Raw genomic sequence first — 21,744 nt, 5'->3', positions numbered from 1 at the left:
CAGAGCCTGCAGTCCTTATTCAGGCAAAATTCCCATTGACGTCAAAGGGTGTTTTGCTTAAGGCTCTTCTGAGTAAAGATGGGAGCCTGAAGTGCTGAAGTTTAGAAGGAGACTATAATGTACATTATTGTAGCTCAGCACTACCAAGGGTTTTAAGTACTGCTTTGTGCTATAATTAATGCTTCACCTTCTACTCTTTCAGCTCTATCTCTGTGTATAGCACTAAAAAGCATTGTGTGCTTCTACAATAGAGCAGAATGAAAGAGTGCATTAAAAGCAGTGTTTTCATACTATGCATTTATTTTCATATTTAATTCTTTGTAAAGTTTCCTGCTTACTGAAATGACTTACAGGGCTGGAGCATAATTATTCCCCAGACTTGATTTCAAATTGTCAGCTCTTAGATTTTTAAGATGGAACAGGGACAGATAGTATGGGGAATTCAAACATCCTTTATTTGCATCTATCTCCAACGTCTTCTGGTGAACTTTGCATCATCATGTACAATGTCTTCTGGTGAACATTGCCTCTCCATTCTTTGACTACAAGGGAGAATTACACAACTGATAGAAGTAGAGGCATAAGAGGATATGCTGGAGAAGGTGACAGCGCTGCGTCATTTGTGTATATGTAGCAGGGCAGGGGTTAAGACCAGAATTTCAAAACTCTGTTTAATTGGTGCCAAACGCTGTATGTGCACAGTGAGATTTTTGTCTGCATAGGTCCATGGGCAACACAAATTCTGATTTGCGAGCACAAAAGTATTAACTTTCTGTTGTTAGAACTCTTGTAAGGAATGAATTTATTTATGAAGGGAGGTACCTTTCCATGACACTTATTTACATGGTAACCAAGAACTTCCACCAGTATTACTGATTTTTGTCTTATTACACCTCAGAGGTAGGGTATTATATTCATTACCATTTTTATAAGAACAGAAGTGAGGCACAAAGATATTACTTGATTTGTCAAATGTCATGTAAGAAATCTGACAAATCCAGGAATAGATAATAATCTCCTGCGTCCTTGGCCATTGCCTAAACCTCAATGGCATTCTTGGGAAAGCAGAATAGTAAATTTATGAATATTCCTTGGCAGCCTGATTTTGAAATGCGTAAAGTCATACCAGAAAATTCAGGTATGATTTTAGCTAATGAAGCTGAAGGGAGTGGTACCAAATTTCCTGAAGGCTGAGTTGAGCCCAAAACATTCGGCATGGTTTATATTCTACGCTATTGTCTAGAACGTGTTGGGGTAGAGGAGAGCCAGATTCTGTGAAGGTTTGTTTCATAATAAGCCTGTCCTTTGAGTGGATTTTATTGATTCTCTCACACTGATGGATTAAATGAAACTATATTCTCTGTTCATGGGATAATCAGAGATAAAGCTCATTGGACTGGAATCTTTAGCAATTCTCTCGCTGCTACACAAGAAGTGGTTCAGGTCCTACAAACTGAAATGAGCACCTTGAGTCACCTGAAGCAAAATAAACAGGAAAGACCATTATCTAATAAATGTATCATTCAGCCCATCTGTTTTAGAATCAGGAAAAATGTGACAAATATTGGACAGTTTACCTCTGATTAATTAATGCAAATATTGTATCCATGTTCTGTCCTGTTTCCACAGCTTCAGCTTCCTTATTTTAAGTAGGATTTCAGATCTATAATATGCTTCTGTGTTGGCAATGAAGCAGAAGAAGTGAAGGAAAAGGACATGGTGCCTGTTCCAAATCAACTTTGCAATGTCTACTGCGGCCTCTTATTTACAGCCAATTTTACGCAACTCATTAGTTATGCTGCACTGAGTCTAAAATGTCATCTCAGTAAAAAGGAAATGCTTTGTGATCTTTGATGGAAATTTCTCTGTGCCACAGAATATTTTCTCCACTATGCAACACTTATGAAGGACTCACGAATGACAGAAATAGTCACATTTGCAGGAGGGAGTTCCGATCACTTGGGCATCAGTATTGTCTACAAATATCAGAAGGGTTGCTTCTGGTTGCTGTGTTTAATAAATATATCAAAACAATGCAGATAATCTAAAGGATGAACTTATCTTTCAAACTTTACATCTCCTTTTCGTTTGTGTAGTTCTGTGCCGAGGCATTTATACGTAGCTGAACATGGTGATATCTCAGAGTTAATACCTGTTCTAGCTTTCATTTCTATTTCTGTATTTTTTAGATGTCAACTTGGAATGAGATGAAGCATTTCCTGTTGTGGCCCAATATGTCCGTTGGATCACAACCTTCATACAAAAGAAGATTACTCCTACTATTACAGATTACTCATGTAATCTTCTCTGTTTTATCCGAGTGATTCTGCCCTTGAGATCTTGGCAAGCTACCAACCCAGACCTCAGTTGGGCAAAGCTTGGGTGCCCATGCATCAGATTCCATGTTGATTGGTAGTGGTAAAAACATACACAGGGTGAAATGTCCTTTTTCATGATTCTGCTTACTGTTTAAATAGTGCAAAATGTATGAGAGGTCAGGAGGAAAGCTATGCCAGCTATGTCAGGAGGAAAGGCTCTAAATATAGAAGGGGAAGTTAATGCTCTATCATTTGAAGGCAAGCAGCAGCTGGCAAAGTACTGGAATTTTCTCAAGAATGGCACATTAATTTGACATTATTAGAAACCGGCTCTGGATGAAACTAAATGGATCATAAAAGGATTAATAAAAGAATGTCCTAAAGATTAAGAGCTTTCCATTTTCTTTTTGGCAATAATATATTTGAGTTTTATACAATGGAAAAGATTTAATGATCTTTTCACATACACTTTACTTACACTGCTATACAATTCTTTTTGTTATGGCCCTTATAGAGGTGCTAGGAGGCTTGGTAGTATAAGATCACTGTACGCACATTAAGAAAAAAAATTTTTGATCACTTGACAGAGGCAGGTGTAAGAAGGAGCTAGTTTAAACTTTTTATTGTCCAATCATTTTGATCCTTCCAGTAAGAACTGGATGAACTTTTCATAGTGAACAATTCATCTTCATTTTTCCTCTCTACAATTGTTGGAAATAAACATGGATTATACAATCGTTTTATGGGATCATGGGGGAAACTTTCAGTGTAAAGTGGGGAAAACATATCTGAATATATTTATGAATACTCTTGAAAATAGCATGCACTACTACACTACACCTGTGTCCCTAAGTATTTTTATGTGCATGTATTGAGGTAAGATAGGTTTTACCTGCAAGAATATTTAAAAAACAAAAGTGAGTATATGAATATTTGATAACAAAAGCTATTATGTGAATGTTTTTGAGTCCAGTCTGGAAAGATTATTATTCATTTATAAGAGTTTATTAACAGTTCTGAGTGTTTTTAAGTTATTGTCAAACAGAAATGCTATATATGAAGCTTAGGGGTGTTGGTTGTAGCTGTGTAGGTCTAACTCTAAGGACATAGGCAGACAAGGTTCTTTGGGTAGATGTGATATATTTTATTAGACCAACTAAATAGTTGAAAAATTGTTCTTTGCAAGCTTTGCAGCACAGACATCCTTCTTCAGGCATAGAGAGAGTCTGCTGATGAACTGTGTTACAACTGTGAATTGTTACAATTCACCAGCAGACTCTCTCTATGCCTGAGGAAGGGTGTTAGTGCCTGAAAGTTTGCAAAGAACAAATATATGAAGCTTAGGTCATCCAATCAGGACAATGTTGTTTGACTGAGCTGACCAAGTGCAAATTGTGCGTAAAATAGCAAATAGTCATAGGCGACAATTTGTTCAGGCAAATTATCAAATAAACACTTTATGTTCTCAGAAGCTGAAAAGGAGCTACCTTTAACCAAGAACATTTTTCACTAGGAAGAACTCATTCAGTTGTAATTCTGCAATGGACTGCTTGGGAATTGTGTTCATAGAGATATATGCTACTCACTATTTGGTTGTTTCACTTGTCACCTTACTGATTTAAGTCACACAGCATGTGACCAAGGTCTGTAATTATAATGAATTCATGCAAGATTAAGCAAGCCAAATGCTATATAATGTGTGAGCACAGCCAAGAGTAAAAGTCATGGTACTATGAAATACAAACTACATCCAGTTGCCCTGGAAGATACATGTTCAAACACATGGCCTCCCACTGACAGCACTTGATCTTTCTCTGTGGGACCCATTGAGGATGTGGGTTCATTGTGGGTTCTGCTAGATTACTTGCAATCTGCAGTTTCTCTAACACCATTGATACCAATATTACTTCAGTATGATGGATGCAAAATTAAATTTATTCTCTTTATTATGTGAAACACTGTTTGAAGCTGTTCTACACCTCAGTTTCTTATGGATTACAAACCAACACAGTTGTGGAAGCAAACTCTGTCTTTCATTTTGAGTTTTTCATATCATTATATGAAAATTATATCAGCATGGTGCTAAGTCAATGTAAGCTGTATATACTTGTTGGAGTTCATCATCTTGTTCATGAGTTTATGAAAAGGTCAGTAGAACTCATTGCCAAAGTTTACCAAATTTCCAAAGAAACTCTAAAGTCTAAGGGTCTGATCCAAACAAAGCCCATTAATGTAATTGAAAAGACTTCAGTGGGTTTTGAATCAGGACCTACATGAGTAAGAATAGCCCGTGTTATAATAAATACTAGGATAAAAATTATGCAGACCAGTTCAGGGCATAAACTAATCACCAGCTAAAGGGGGAAATCATTCCTTTTTAGTAAGCACCTGGTCAATTTGACTTGTTTGTGGAATATGGTGATTTCTAAAAAACAACCATTTTACAGTAGTATGTACTGTATGTAGTCCACTACTCCACTTTTCTTCTCCTATTGACAGTCTGCTAGCCAGTTATCCCTTTGTTTGTTAACTGTATTCCAAATGTACCTAGCTAATTATCCTGGTCCAGCATCTTGTGAGACGTGATTCGAACTTTCACTCAGACTCTCGAATGAAAGGGAAGTGGAGACATATGTGCTTAGGGACAATTAAACCAAGTAAGGTGAAAAAGCACAGCTGCAATAGGAAACATAAGGAGTGAGCTGAATATTATTTAAGTACTGATGGTCCATAGATACTTGCAAAGACTGCAGTTATTTAAGTTTCTCAGACTACCAGGCATTTCATTTTCTATAGACAGGACTATATCAAAGGAGGCTGTCCCTCAAGAGGCCCATGTTCCCATGTGTTACTCCTTTCACATTCAAGCAGCAAACACTTTTTTTCTCTTTTAGAACAGAGTTATTTTCATTTTAGGATGACCAACCCAGCTATCTTGACAATTCTAACATACTTGTATCACTCAGCTCTAAATTCATATGTGTATGTAATTAGCATGAGATATACAGTGACCCTGGAAAAAAAAAAGGTCAATTATCTTCCTCTCCTTCAGAAACACTTTGTGCCTATGAATAAGCTGTATGCAATGCTACCTTGTCCTGAGAGTATACCTGTGAACTGCATCACTAGCAAAAAGACAGGTTTTCAATAAACTGGATGCTAAAAACCTACATGCCAGCTTGTCTACTTAGATTCTGAAATGCAGGAAATGCTCTGTATTGGAGTCTGCTGTCAGTGCTAGTGAGACTTAAACACCGCCTTAAACACTGCTAGAGTGTAGATAAAAGACACAGCTTCAGTGCACCTTCATATTAATCATCCAGATGTTCATTTTGAAGAAGATGCCAAAAGGGCCTGCTCTGTGCATGGATTTCATTTGCTGAGTGAGTGAAATGGAAAGATGATTTAACATTGCAGCCAGATCCCCCTTTTAACCAAGAGTTTATTCATAGAGTCCTAGATAATAGTGTTGATGCCTACAGTGTTATCAAAGCAGGGAGTTTCTAGTTTTCTTAAAGCATTTCCACGTAGTAGGGGTTCCCCCCTTTACAATGTGGTTCTCCTCCCTCTCTGTGTCTCATGTGAGTACAGATGTAAACAAAAGCATGCAACGATCAGAGATGGGCCAGCATTCCCTTATACGTACATGAAATGCCACACACTATCAATAAACGGCAGGTAATAAATCAAGGTTTAATGATGATTAGATTTCTCAGGTCTGCATAGTGACTTTTGCCCCTTATATTTTCCATTGGAAGTGAGGGACATGGAAGAAGACAAGAATACTGGATTCCAGATCTGACATGTGGATTGAGAGGAAAGTGTTGCCTAAAAAGTTTATCACTTTCTATCCAGAGAGGTAAACCTGATCTGATACAACTGCGTTGTACAAAATTATGACTTAGAGCAACCCACATTTACAATATGATAAGCTGAGTGGGAGTAAATAATTGGGGCTAAACCGGTATTAAAATGAACAACTGAACAATTTCTGACAAGTCAAAATCAATCTTCTTAAGCTACTTTTGTGTTGGACATGACCACAACTGTGACACTGAAATGGCTAAAGAATCAATAAGACATAAATCACCCTGGGCAACCAGTGGCTACAATGCCCTAGGAGACCTGACTTCAGGTTCTATCATCCATCCAAACAGGCTCATTCTGGGGAAATTTTGCCAATACATTTGGCAGGAAAGGAGAGCAATGCAGACCCTCCGAGTCCTGCAAGACATCCAGTAAGGCTACATCCATACCACCAATAAGGTTCTAGACTAGTGCAGGTTGGGAAAAGAGAACTGAATTGTGCCCCTTCCCATGCCAAACCAATTGATCCCACAGACAGCCCAGTTACAACCTCATCAGGGAAAAGTAACACAGCCAAAACCTGAACATGGACAAAGAGAGACAGGCTCCCAGTGTTATTCCCAGATGCAGTAAAAGGTACTAGTAGGAAAAAAACCCCCCCAACCCTCTGAGGAAAATGTACAAGGCAGGAAATCCCTTAACCCCCGGGATATGAGAGAGACTCTTTCTGGAAGTTGACTGTTCGCTTGATCCAGCAGCCTATCTCCCCACTCTAAGAAAAAGATCGTCTAGTACTGCTAGCTAACGTTACTCCTGTTACTTAAGTTTCATCATTGGATGGAAGGGTTGTTACAACTGCATGCAGAAGAACCAGTTTTTAAAAATTCTAAAAAAAATCCTAAAGTAATTAACCACACACTCAAAACGACATGAAGGAATGTTATTTCTATTCCAAAGTCAAGCACCAGAATATTAGTATTTGCCAGATGAGTCGTACAACTTACAACACGAGCGCTTCACCATTGTGCCTATACGTTATGATGCAAGATAACATACCATTTATTCCCCATGACCTCTGTCTCAGTCAGCGAAGCTAATAGATGCACAAGGGGTAGAATTAAGGTTTTACGGATCACCATAAATCTGTCTTCTTTACCGTTATAGTGATTTCTATGCAACCTAAACTATGGGAACGTTACTGATTGAGGCGCATACCGACTTAGAATCTTCTAGACATCCTTAGAGTGAATACGCACAGCTCCAAAACACTCGCTATTATGAAGTGAAGGAGCCTAAGTTAGTATTAAAGAATTCACCTTAAATATCACCTCTGGAGTTGGCCTGGTAAATCCAGGGAGTCTAAAATAAATCTAAAAGATTCTAAGAAATCTACATTGATCTAATTGACTCAGTAAAGAGGCCAGAAAAGAAGAAAGTAAACTACATTCGTTTAGACTTCCTCCACACTTGCTTGAGACCAGCCCTGAAGGTCTGTTTCCAAGAAGCACAGCCAGTGCCTGACAGAAGCCCTAACGAGAGGCAGAGCCAGTCCAGGCCCAGCAGTAACCAGGAAGCCAGAGAACGGGGGCAGCAAACAGGGCAAGCCGTTTGTAGTCAGGTCAAAGGTCAGTTTGCATCCCCCTACTTTGATGGGAAAGCGTTTCAGCTTGGTGCGAGGCAGCAGGGAAAAGGGAACCCTCTGGGGTCTAGGAACACTAACGAGGCCAGCTTTCAGATGAATTCACTAGGGAAGGTGTGCTTGGAAGAAGGGCAATAAGGAAGAAGAGGCAGATTAAGAGACCCAGAGAAATGGCTGGCGAATGACGCAATGCCAGACCTGCTGCCACTGCCTCCGCTTGCACCTGTGAGGTTTCTGTCCAGGTAGGACTGCTCCCGTTGAGGCTGCCACCCAGGTCCAGGTTTGACACTGTGGGGACTGCGGCTTGCAGGTTCCTTCTGGTGATGGCCAGGTCGGGGGGTGTCTGCGATGTGAGTGGTGCCTCCTGGTGGTGTCTCTCAGGGATCAGGCAAGAGAGCTAAAGGAGGAGGCGGTGAGGATCTGAAGCTTTCTCCACCTCCACCACCACTATGAGAAGTTCACTGCTTCGATGCTGGAGGAGACCTGGACTGTGGAGGAAGAACTGCTAGAGACAGCACTAGAGAAGAGAAAGGACATGGACTCCCAGGAAGAAGGAAGCTTGTGACCTCTGGCAGCAGGCAGAAATCTTCACCTCCACCTGCAGCAATTCATTCAGAGAATAGATATGGAGCCCTAGCAATAGAGGTACACAAATGCACAGAGCACACAAATGGAACCAAGCAGGAAGAATTGGAAGTCCTTGCACAGACATGGAGCTATGATGTGACCAGAAGAACAGAGATGTGGTGGGACAGCTCGTATGATTGGAGCACTGTCATGGATGGATACAAACTGTTCAGGAAGGACAGGCAGGGGAGAAGAGGAGGAGGAGTTGCACTTTATGTAAAAGAGCCATATGCTTGCTCAGAGCTGCACTATGAAACTGGAGATAGGCCTGTCAAAAGTCTCTGGGTTAGGATCAGAGGGGAGAGCAACAAGGGTGATGTTGTGGTGGGAGTCTGTTATAGACTACCAGATTAGGAGCCCCTCGAAAAATCACAGGGCAGATCCTCAAGGAATCCATTTCTAAGCACTTGGAGGAGAAGAGGGTGATTAGGAACAATCAGCTTGATTCACCAAGGACAAGTCATGCCTGCCCAACCTGATTGCCTTCTATAATGAGGTATCTGGCTCTGTGGATGTGGGGAGGCAAGTGGATGTGGTGTACCTTGATCTTAGCAACACTTTTGATATGGTCTCCCACAGCATTCTCACAGGCAAGCTAAGGAAGTATGGGCTGGGTGAACGGACTGTAAGGTGGATAGAAAACTGGCTGGAAGGGAATAATGCATGGCTCAATGTCTAGTTGGCAGCTGGTATCAAGTGAAGTGCCTCAGGGGTTGGACCTGGGGCCAATTTTATTCAATATGTTCACAAGAAAAAAAAAAAAAAAAGGGGTATATAAACTGACACTTTGAGACCAAAGGAGTACACTTGTTTTAAAAAGGCTGAATACCCCTAGGTTAGATAGTAGGAAGAATTTTCTCACTAGGAGGGTAGTAAAACACTGGAACAGGTTACCCAGAGAGGTTGTGCAATCTCCATCCTTGGAGGTTTTTAAGACCTGGCTAGACAAAGCCTTGGCTGGGATGATCTGGTTGGGGATGATCCTGCTTTGAGCAGGGGGTTGGACTAGATGACCACCTGAGGTCCCTTCCAACCCCGATTTTCAATGATCCTATGATTCCTTACTGGTGGTTATTCTCCATTTTAGTAAGAAAAGTCACTAGTACCTACAACTGCCTTCCCTTGCCCAGATGTCATTAGTTGACCCCTGAAATACATGGTAATTTTAGTATATCCCAAGGCAGAACTTCTTGTGAAATGCCCTGTATTTCCATGATTGAACCATCAAAATAATTACTGTAGAATAAAAACAATATTTTTGTTAAGCTCCTGCTGTGCTTTTGACCTGTGAAAATATTTTTACAATGAAATAAGCTTCCCTGCAGCCCATGGTACCTGGGAGGAAGAAAGCTGTAGGGCTTAGGAGTTCCATAATGCTGCTTTAGCGGCTGGTGCCCGGCAGAGCCTGAGGAGCCGACGAGATCCTGAGGCAGTGGGAGTTGGTAGGGAGGCAGGAAGTCACTGGAACTCTTGATCTCTTGCTGGAAGAGACACAGAGAACAGGAAAATTTTGCTTTTCCAGAGCATATTTCAACTCAGGATTTGCAACCCCATAAACAATCATTTTACTTCACAACACCTCTGTAAGGTAGGTACAATAAAATGCATAAGCTTCAGTACAAATGTATTAATTGGCCTGCCTAATGATATAGAATGAATCAAGCAGCCAACTTGAGCATAGATGCCATCACTCCTATCACCCAGCCCTGGCTCCATCACCTTTGTTGCACTTCTTTCCTAATTCCATATCACAGGTAAAGGGAATTAAACTAATCAACAATTGCATGTCAGTCCCTTGTTTCTGTATCAGTGACGGAAAAGGTCTTTCACAACTGTGATCTACCACTTACATCAGTGATTCATTCTCTAATCGGCCAACTTAAGTTTTCACTGAAAATGTATCTAGCTGAAGTAAGTCATTTAGACTGATAGGAGACATAACATGTTGCTCAATTTTTCCATGCCATTTTAAACAGTTAATATGGCAACTCTGAATCCACTGACTGCTTTGCACAAATGATGCCTATCTGGTTTCATGCAAGTTTTGCATTCTTGCACTGTGTAATGCAGAGCCAGATGGTTCAATCAATCACTCCCTGGCAGGTGGATCCTACTCATAAAACTGGGGAGAATGCCAGCATCCTTGAGAGCACTGATGTCCTACCATCTTCACCTCTTGGCCTGACATTTATCAGAGGTGAGAGTAATCAAAATCACACTTGAAGTCTGCATGCAAGCATTTTTGGCTTTGCATAAGAGCTTGAGGAAAACCACCAGGCTGAAAGTTTGAATTACGATTTTCTTTCTCTCTTGCTCTTTTTTTTTGTAGTTCACTGACAACTTTTTAATGCTCTTTTAAAAACCTAGCATCAGAGTAGAGTGTAATAAGTTGAACAGACTGATTAAGAAGTTAATCTAGATTCCCCCAGTATTGATGTTCAAATTTATCTTCCTGTGACTCTGGTTGACCCAATATACTGAAGGCAAAAGGCCATAGAGTTTGCTGCTGGGGTTTACAAGCAGAGGAATAGGCTACAGTGAGCTTATTTCATTTTTATGCATTTGTCTATACAGCTGAGCAAAGCTGAAGATGGTTTGATTTTTGGGGGGTTGGGTTTAGGTTACACGAAACCAAAATTAGGGGATGTTTGGACACGGATACAATTTGGTCAGCTTCCCGCTTCTCCTGTTCCCTCACACATTTCAGCAAAAAGTACTATGAGTAACCAGTTCTGGTTGTGGTCTGTCTTTATTTTGAAAAATCTGTCCACTGAGGGTTCATTCCAATGCAAACTTACTCCAAGCTGTTTCCACTTTGCTTTAAGTGAATCAAAACTAGACAGGCTAAAGCAACACAAAAAGATAAATCCTCAGCTGGGTCAACATCTGAACCACCTTTCCACTCCCCTCAGGGGCTATTTTGGCCCAAACTGCAGCTTAACAAAGCGCACGGGGGACTCTAATTTATGCCAGCTGGGACTTTAGCCGTTCTGTACTGCGCTTAACATGCCTGTTATGAGAGGGAAAGGGAAAAGGAAGTGGAATGAGGTTGACCTAGCTGGTTTGACACCAGCTGAGAAATTTCCTAAGCTCAAAGTATCTTCAGTAGCAATTTTAGGGCTAGTTTAAAGTTTCCTCTATGCTGCTCTGGTAGAACAAAGGGAATTTAGTAGGAGGTAAGAGTTTGTCCCAAACTATTTTACTTAAATCATTCTCAAACCAGTTTGACAAGTTACTAAAGAGTCCCTCTGCTTCCTCAGGGAGGTTCAGTCTATAGAGAAATCTGTGTTACAAACTGCAATTACCAATATTATCCAGATAGCTAAGGAAAAAAGGTGCCATTACAATGCCTTGGATCAACAGCAATAAGGCATGTCTTCCAACAGAAATTCTATGTTTTTCTGTTCACTAGGAAAGCCCCTTCCCTCCCACCACATTTAAGATGATTCCCTTCTCAAAGTGCTTAGGATCCAGAAAAAGATGAATCAAGGACAAAAATGTTGGTATAAAACTCACACCATGACTAATGTACATGACACATCATGATGTATTTGTCACCTGGCCAGAGATCCTTAACAGTCACGGTGCATTGAATAACACACACATTTGCCAACATTTTTATTGTATGTTGGGGGCAAAAACAGTCTAAAATGATCTGAGTAAACTGAAAACAGTTTAAAACAAGTATAGGCAGATAGAATCACATTTCTTATTCTGCTGCAGAAAGTACTACATTCCTCATTCTGTAGATAAGCTTAAGGAAGCAGGCATGAATGTGGTTCATTAGTCCTTTACTCAGTCCACTCAACAAAACAGCCAAAGAGTCTAAAAGTTTCTTTAATTTAGTTAAAACTAAAAATGATTCATTATTCATGCTGTTATAATGGGGACAATGCAGTATAACCTCAATACCCAAACTTCTCTGGAGGCATGAGAGAGAAGGCCAGATGTGCATATCCTACTGATGATAAACTCAATGTCTGTAAGCTTTACTAGATGGAGAGAACCAAATTCAACTCAATGACCACATCTACCCAAAACGCTGACTGCGCAGTAGCCCATGACTACTGTGCAGTAGCGTCAATTGGCAGAAAGCACGATGTGATGCTGTTGTGCAGTAGTCTCAGGCTACCACACAGTCAGCGTCAGGAACAAGCTGTTTGGCGGCACTGCTGCGCAGTAACTTTGGCTACTGCACAGACTGTTTATACAAATACTAAATGTCTGCGCAGTAATGACTGCGCAGTTAGCATCTCGTGCAGACAGCCAGTGTTGCTCAACATTTTCTGTATTGTCATACTGGGTTACAATGGAAAAGTCCCACTACCACAATTTTAGGACTCTTCTCCTACATGGTCCTAAAAACAATGGAACAAGAACACAATCCTCTTAAATCTGTTCACTAGACTGAGTGTTTAGTCCTTATGCCATTTTTACTCAGAAAAATGTCCCACTGGAATTGAGCTAAGAAAACTTCCATTGACAAATGCAGCCCATCAGGACACAGCCTTAGATTCTGCATGCATGCCCTACATGGAACGGGAATTAGCCACTTTTGCAGCTAGATCACTAGACACTCAAAGGAGTGAGCCTGATGATGTACAAATGGGGAAGAGGCAGAGAATGGGCAGGTCTGGACCACAAATACTCCTTGCTGAACCTAGTGGAGGGAACAGAGCAAAATCTGAAACACTGGAGGTTCTATTATCTTCTATATGGAGCCTCCACATAGGACACCCCATTAAAAGAGGGGAATCCCAGGGATAAGCATTAATGGAGAGCCTCTGACTAAACACCTTCCAGAAAGATATGGTATAGTCACAGAAGGCTCATACAGACACAGGTCCTCCAGTCAAATAGTCCCATTCCCCTCACAGTTCTCAGGGATTGTGGTTCATTCTGTGTGGCAAGCACTGTCTACCACTGCACTTCCCAAACATAAGCATCCACAAGGGAAGAATGTATATACCTCTGCAAATGGACACTGATATTTATGAAGTCACGTATTACACAACTGTTTTATGAATATATTTCAGCCTGAGATTACTGGATGACCCTGGTCAATGATCTTTGACTATTTATCTCTCTTATTGTGTGATTGGTCACCCTAGTCACATCGCTCCTCCTGTACTGGGTGACTGAAACTTCTTAAGCATAGAATAAGCACTTTTTCCCCCTGAGTATCTATTATTCTTATTCCTACCCCTCCACCCCCCAAATAAAGCCTTGACTTCTCTGTGATTGAACAAAAGCGTGAATCAGGGCAAATTATCACCACAATTCTCCGTATCATCCTAAATTTCACTATAGAACCCCTTCAGTTCAGTCACTTGAATCCACATCTGTAACTGAACATTTGCTTGTGCAGGTTGTACAGATCAGCTCTGCCAAAACCGACTTGTCAACTAACACTGGTCATTTTGTCTCCATTAATATGAGTATATCAGCTAACACATGTAGATGTTCCATCCAGAAATTACACTTTTGGCTTGAGCTGTCCCCTTCAGCATAAAAATATGAGCTCTCTAATGTTTATTTAACTGCTTGACAACTCCATAGGTGTGAAGATGGAATTTCACCAACCAAAATTTTCTGTTTCATCCTTAATATAAACAGTTGCTTTGAAGTGCCTCAGGTTTACCGAACGAACAAATGAACTTGTTTATGTAAAATACGCAGTAAAAATTTCCACATCATTTCAGCACATAATTAAAGTTTGTTTTCACATTGCTGCAGTACATCTCCAAGATTATTTTCTTATGTTTCGGGGGTCTTCTATGTGGTAGAACATCTATACATCTTAAAATAGTGTTTGTTTGGGAGGATAGACCTGCATGATGAGGAAGAGCTGAGTAAAGCAAGTCAAACGGATTTAAATCCATATATATCTCCAGATACTCAAATCCAGGTGGTTAAAATCAGGCGCTGAAATCTATGCTTGGACCTCTGATACATTTTATTTTAAAAAGTGACCTGACTTTCCGAAGTACTAGGAATCTTCAATTGCCACTGAACAAGCTCAGTTGACAGACAGTGGGAAATCACAAATGCTCTGGAGGCATCATTATAAGGTTACTTTTATTTGTATGCCTAAATATTAAGTTAGCTTTATATTCTGACTTATTCTGTAGTGCTCCAATCCTGAGAACATGCATAGTCAATGGGCTAGTCATCTCCAGATGAGATCCCACCTACACAGTAAATTTATCATGTGCCTGCTACACCGCTCCTGGAAGGCTGTCTCCTAACACAAAGCAGTATAGCTGCATCTACACAGCACTCTAAGCAGGCTGTTTAGCACTGCTGACTGTCAGGGCCAATTAGCTCTCCTGCACAGTAATCAATATGGCAGGATTTTATTTAAGAATATATACTGTTCATCAATCTGAATAATGCCCATAATACCAATAAGCAGTGCCACCAGTGTTGCATACCCTGTTTCTAGTTTCACATGTTGTTCTTACCATCTTCTTTTTAAGAATTCCAGTGCTTAATGAAACACCCTTACTTCTACATATTTTATCTGCAAGTTGGGATACATTTCTCATCTGCGGATTAGGCCCTCCACACTGTGATGGGCAAGCAGTAGAGAGGGATAAAATCCTCATGTTAACGGAAATTTATTTTGATTTCTTCTACCTCTAATTCTAGGGTGCATTTACAGCTCCAAGCATCAGGGCTGACAAAAGATAAAAAATCATATCACAGACCATGAAGGATAGAAAGAGAGCAGGGATCATGTTCAGCTGTTGCAATATTTTCTTCATCTGAGAGCATGACTGTAGAAGACAGAGCTGTGCTGTTCCTAAAAATCCTTCACAACTTCAGACTGCATTCCTTAATTCTCAAATATAATCTTGTCCTCCAAATTATATTCAAATACATAAATCAATTGGTAACATAATTCAGCTACTGTCCAGATGCTGTAAACCCTGAGGTCCTGCAGCACATTACCCAGTTGAAAATACCAGAGGACTGTTGTTTACACAGTGACTTCTGTTCCCATGCATTTCATCAAAGGGTAAGGGGGGGAGTTGGGGAGGAGGAAAATCTGTCTTGCTTCTGCCATCAGGACAGGATCCAGCCAGACCTGGAGTCTCTCCAAAATATGGGAAAGGAGCCAGCAGGGAGTCCCAAAAACCAGGTTCCTCCTAAGCAGGGCAGGAGCTGGCAAGTGCTTCCATCTCCCAACAGGTCAACACTCATCATTTTCTGCTATACAAGAATGTTATTTCTGCATATCTTTCATTAGTAATTTATGCATACAGTGGCTAATTCCAAGTTTCTCATTAGAAGAAGCTGTTTCCTAGCACTCTGGATACCAGGAGCAAGACACATTGTGCTAGTTTTCTATGAAGTGTATGGTTCAGATTAAACCCTTTTCATTTTCAGATTCCTTGGTTACATACTGTCTGCTTTACACAGCTATGCTCTGCCTACATCTCTGCACTAATACAGCCCTATTACCAGTCAGCAACCTCCTTCTCTGCTAATTTACTGGCAATATTGCCAATAAAGGCTCCACATTTGTCCCTGGTGCATCATACATAATCATACAAACAAAACCATGTTAAACCATGATTAAGGCAGCAATGTGAATAATGCAAAAGTTAGGAAACACTAGGTAGAGGGGAATGAGTCCCATGGATAAAAGCCTATGAGGAAATTAGTAATTCTGTCTTGAGGCAGGATTGGAGCAGCATGCAGTAAATAAGACAATTTCAGAGAAAACCCTGGCCAGCCTGCAGCTGGAGCACAACCAGCGTGGACAGAATCCCCAGAGAATTTAACTCCTAAAATAGAAATCTCTACTGAGCATATACAAACTCCAAATTTTTAAAGGCATAAAACTTGGCCAAATCTGGGCATGTTTTCACAGGGATAGAAAAAGTCATATCCATGACACACAGCCTGCCTCCTACCAAATTGCGCACTCCTGCTCCAAAGCCTGGGAATGCTGGAGCATTTCAAAGAAAAAAAATCAAAAGAATTTTCTAACATGGGGAAAATGAATACAAACAACAAAAGCTATAACAACAGGCTGGATTTTGATGTGTATCCAAGTTCTGCTCCATATAGGAAAATGCATATGTATGGGGCCAAGGCAATTTGTTACAGAGCTGGTTATTGCTTTGTCATCATCTGGGTTGCAGGATAGTGCTCCTAGTGCTGTCATAAGCTAGCAGAGACTAGAGACTGCTCTAAATTACAACACATATGATCCACATTATGCCAGTGAAGAATCAATGGAAAACAATTCTGTCATGCCTCCTCTCTGCCTTTCCCCATCCTCTATACCAGAAGTGAGTGGAGGAGAGGCTAGTCGTCCCAGTCCCATTTTATACTTGGTTTAAAAGCAAGTCCCCATTCCTATCTATAGTTTCAAAATGCTAGATTGTTTTCCAGACTACAGGCAAAATTATATAGCACTCTCTCCTTATTCCTCTGCATGGGCAACCCAACTTTCAGATGTTGACAAGTTGACATACAAGTCTAGTGGACATGTACAGGAGTAAATTGGAATATGTTAGCTTTAGCTATGTTCCCCTTCCCTCCCTGCAACACACACACACCCACACCCCTGAACTAAAACTAGTTACTCCAGCAACAATACACTATCCTTCCTCTGGTTGTTTAGCTGAACTAAAACTAGTTACTCCAGCAACAATACGCTAAACAACCAGAGGAAGGATAGTATCTAGAAGAACCTTGTTCTTTAACTGTATAAAGGACCAGTGGGAAGTGCTGCCATCAGGGTGCCACCGAAGCAAATATTACAGATGAGCTTGAGAAGAGAGATGGAAAATTTTATGGAATAGGGACAGAAAGTACACATAAACTAGTATAAGCTATTTGAAACTGATTCAAAGCTGTAACACAACAGAAGTTCAGTGAACATAAGTCACTTTCAAAATGGCTGAAACCAGCTTAAAATAAACCTGGATGAATGTAGTATCAGACTTAACTGATTTAGTTTCAAGCAGTTTATCGAACTTTGTCCCAGATCCCCTCCCGATTCAAGTTAACTCATAGTCTCCCAGCATCCCAGGATGCTTTGCACCTCCCCCGCAAGCTCCCCTCGCAGGGTGGGTGGGCTAGCCCTGGCTCAAGCAGAGCAAGGAGACATGCTCTAGTATCCCCTGGCTTCTGGCCTGAGCCACCACAGGCATGTGGCTGCATTTCTGTAATCAAAAGTGAATGTCTGTTCACTTGCTTATCAGTTCAATCTATTCAGCTTAGACTAACCAGTGAATATTGAATTTATTCAGCCTTGGGCTTTTTGGCTGTTTGATGCCAAGTGTGTAGCCACAGAAGAAAGTGTTATGTGTTATCAAGCCACATGGCTCAAGGAGTACTTGATCACATTCATGGGGTCAAGAAAGAATGGTCTGCCTTTATTTAAATCCATAGCATAAATGGTGAGAAGATAAGAGTTGATTTTTTGGTCCATGGGCTTATTTATTTGCTTTCCTTTAAAATGTCAGGATCTAAGCACTGTCAGAGACAGACTGCTACAGACAGACCAGATGGATCAGTGGTCTGAAGTACAACAGCAAAACTTAAGTTTCAGGAATCACAAAATCACTGAACAAAACCTATATAAGTGGGCTCTTGGATAAATGTATGGATAACTAATTTTTTAACTCATAGGAAATTCTGAATATTTTTTTCAAAATTGTTTCAGTTTCACACAAAATAATTTTTTTTAAGTATTTTGGCAAACTGAAAGGTACAAAGAAAAGATTAAACAAACATGGGGGGTTTGCAGTTTTTAACCCATTTCTAACATTTTCATATTTTCTAATAAAATTGAACACCATATCAAAACGTTATTTTAACCAGAAACATCTTAATGGTTTGTTCCAAAAATGTCAAAATAAAATGTTTTAATGTTTTTCTGATTTTTTTTCACCAAAACCATTGGCAATACTGACTGAAGTCACAGTTTTTGGTCAAACTGAACCTACATTTTTTTCAGGGGAAAATGTTTGAAACAAAAAAATTCACCCAGTTTTAGTTTATGGTTTTTGACAGATCCCGCCTCATGATAGCAGGGGGATGCACTCGTGTTTCCCTTCCACGATGCATCGTATCAAACTAGGAACAGCTGGTGTGCTTCTATTTTTGTTTTCCATTTTCTCTCTACCTTCTTTGCATTTCGGCATATTTTCCCTGGATTTTTCATGTTTTAAGGCATTTTCCTCATTTTTTTCCATGTCCTTTCTCATAATTTTTCCCCTAATTGATCCATGTCCTCTTCACCCATAGGTCAGCAGCCTCTCAGTTAATGGCTCCATCCTGTCATCCTACACGCTCTCACAGCCAAACTAAGAGACAGAGTTGGGCAAGTAGGTTGTTTCCCCAGCCTGTCACCATCTGGGTTGCAGTGTAGTGCTCTTGGCATTGGCATGAGCTAGCACAGGCTAGAGACCACTCTCAGTTACACCATGTGTGATATGTATGTATAGAGATGTGGTAAATGTGGTTCCAGGAGCAGGAAAAACAGAGTAGCATTTGGAAAGTCTATCCTCATTACCCACTTGCAATGGGGAGTCAGCAGGTTTCCCCATCCCCTTGCTCTTAACATAGCTGGTATATGTGTCCTACTCCCCTTACCTAATTTCCTCAGGAATGCTTCCCCTTCAGTCTGGGGAATGCTGAAATCACCTGTAAAAGGAAATATTTTCACCACTCCCACATGTCACTAACTGGGGCAATACCGGTGTCTCCTCTATGTAGAACAGGAAGTAACTGTCACGTAATCCCATTGCTATAACCTTTATTCCACCCTGCTCACTCCCCTCCATCCTGTTTTCCATTTCTACTCAATGAGACATGCCAAAAGCATCGATCATAAGTCCCTGCAACATAGACCATGCCACAAGATCCCAGGCACATATTTGGGCCTCTGTAAAGCAATATGCAACAGCAACTGCTAGTAAATGCTGACTTGGTAACAGCCAGTGGAAGCAAGAAAAAATGTGTTCAGCAGCGAGAGAGACTGCTCAGGGGCTCCTATTAGCTGGCACAAGCAATGCATCAATAAAGTCCAGCTTAAACAGTTCTTTTGTCAGTCCCATAAAACAAAAGCATTAGGTCTCAGAAATCAAAAGGAATTGCACAACTTCTCTTTCACTCAAGCTGGTAATAAGAACCTCCTCTCTCTTTGTGCTAGGGCCAAACATAGCAAACCACCCAGGAGGAGGGACAAAAAGTGTTTATTTCCCTTCTGCCCTTCTGTATTTGGGTTTTAATTGATTCTTAGTAGATTCTCTCATCACTGGATTCCCTCAACAAGCCTCATGTACTAGCATTTGTCTTCATTCCTAATGCCTCCATTCCTGGAAGATTAAGCAATATGTTCTGTTTCCCTCCTTCTACCACAGGATTTCACTCCTCCTTCTATCCTGTTCACGGTTCCAATCTTCTATCACACTCATGAATTTGGTTTTGATTTAAAATAGTGAACTAGCCTGTTTATCCTCTAAGAAATTTGTTTCTGTTATGGACAGTTTTCTTTGATTTTAACTGACCGATAAATTATTCAAATAACTTGAAAAGACCCCAGCATCATTAGATAAATCTTTTCCATTCATCAGCCTAAATGGTTGATTTGTTTGGACATAACTCAACTGTGCTCTTTTTATATGATGGAATTCCTGCCTCCTTCCTCCATGCAATTTCTTCTCCATAATGTTTGCTTTTAAACAGGTTAATTGTTTTCCTCTACACACATTGAGTTTGTCAAAGGTAAATGCATAGCTAACCTTAGCATACATTTTCCCAAGGAAGAAAGTAATTTATCATAGCAAGAACCATAGCAGATCTAAAACCTGTTAATAGTATGCCAGCCAAGTGACCTATATATGTCAGGGTAAGACTACAATCAACACAGGTGATTTTACAAACATACAGCAAATGTGACTTCATCCGTTTCAAATTGCCACTTTGTTTCTCCCCTCCTTGTACCAAAAGGTTTGCCTACTTTCTTGTCCATATACTTTTGATATTGGGTACTAACAATAGGTTGATTGTATGCCACTGATTGCACCCATACACAGCTTGATTGCGTGACATTTGGAAGGACTGAGAAGTCACTAGAAATATGTAAATATCAATAAATTCGTTTCCTCTTCCTCAGGTCATGCATCAAGAAGAAATGACGCGAGTGCAGTGAATTCCACAAGCATATGAGCAGACACCTGCAATATCCATGGTATAACATTCATTATATAATATATTGTGCTTTATGTCCTCTTCTATAATTGTAGGTATGCACAAAAAAAAACTATTGGAAGACAAGGCAGCACCAGGTGGCACTGTTTATATAGTCTTTCCCATTCTTTTTTTCAGTGTGTGAACAGATGTTCAGTTCTGGGAAGACTTGTTATTGTTAATCCTATTTTGCAAAGTTCTGTGTAGAGGGCGTTGTGTAAGTTATAGAATCGTTTACTCGTTGCTTTGACATCTGATTGGAAACAATTATTGAGAAAGAATGGTTCCTTGGGACTGAGCTTGTACACGGATTCCTGAAAGAAGGGATCACTTGCATGCTGTTTGTGACCACTTCTGTGCCAGGACTGATGTGTGTATATATAACAAAACAAGCTGTATTTAGAATAAACACAGGCCTCCTCTACATGTGCAGGTAAAGGTGTGATTGGATCTAGTGTGTGATCCACACCTTCACACCACCTGCCATGCCAGATGTGCATGGCAGGAGGCACTATTGTGGGATCACACATTAGATCCAATTGTGCCTTGTTGTCGGTGCAGAAGGATCCCAATTCTGGGCTTCTCCTGCATCAGCAAAAAGCAGGCTCCTAGAGCTGAGAGATTGATAGCAACCAGTTATAAAGTTAGTACATATATTCAAGGTTTAACTTTATAGCTGGTTGGAGCTTGTTATCATGTGATAGCTACTTTGCAGGTGCAAAGTAACTGAACATGTCAGAGCGTGCACTCTAATTGGAGCGCTCTAATTGGAATGCACCAGCGTGCTGCAGCATCACATGCATTCAGCATCCCACATTGCAAAATGGCAGTAGGGGTGCTTTAACTAAAACCCATAGAACGAGCTTTAGTTAAAGTGCCCTTAGCCACTGTGAAATGCAGGACACTGAATACACATGATGCTACAGCATTTTAATTAAAGTGACTGTTTGGGAGCCACTCTAATTCAGACCCCCCTCTCCCCTCCCCCCACACACACCCAAGGTGACTGCACAATTAACCAGTTAATTGTGCAATAACTGTAATGTGTAGAATAGGTCACGCTAACTCCATTTCTGTGTGTTCAAAATACTGCCAGAGTGAGAATTCATGCCAGTTTTGTGCATAACCACTCTAACA

At 40.5% G+C, this 21,744-nt stretch overlaps 1 long non-coding RNA gene across 2 annotated transcripts in view; it reads left to right on the top strand.

Moving 5' to 3' along the window:
- The window catches only part of LOC112548002, a 107,351-nt gene extending 104,219 nt beyond the window's left edge, over positions 1–3,132 (top strand). For both annotated transcript variants that reach the window (XR_003091813.1, XR_003091811.1), the window contains one exon: positions 2,190–3,132. This is a non-coding gene — a long non-coding RNA (uncharacterized LOC112548002). The remainder of the gene's footprint in view (positions 1–2,189) is intronic.
- Positions 3,133–21,744: the final 18,612 nt, after the last annotated feature.

The sequence above is a fragment of the Alligator sinensis genome, unplaced genomic scaffold (genome assembly GCF_000455745.1).
Source record: "Alligator sinensis unplaced genomic scaffold, ASM45574v1 scaffold76_1, whole genome shotgun sequence".
In the NCBI taxonomy this organism is placed as follows: domain Eukaryota; kingdom Metazoa; phylum Chordata; order Crocodylia; family Alligatoridae; genus Alligator; species Alligator sinensis.
The sequence above is the reverse complement of the archived record's forward strand: the minus strand, read 5'-3'. Positions and strand labels throughout refer to the sequence as shown.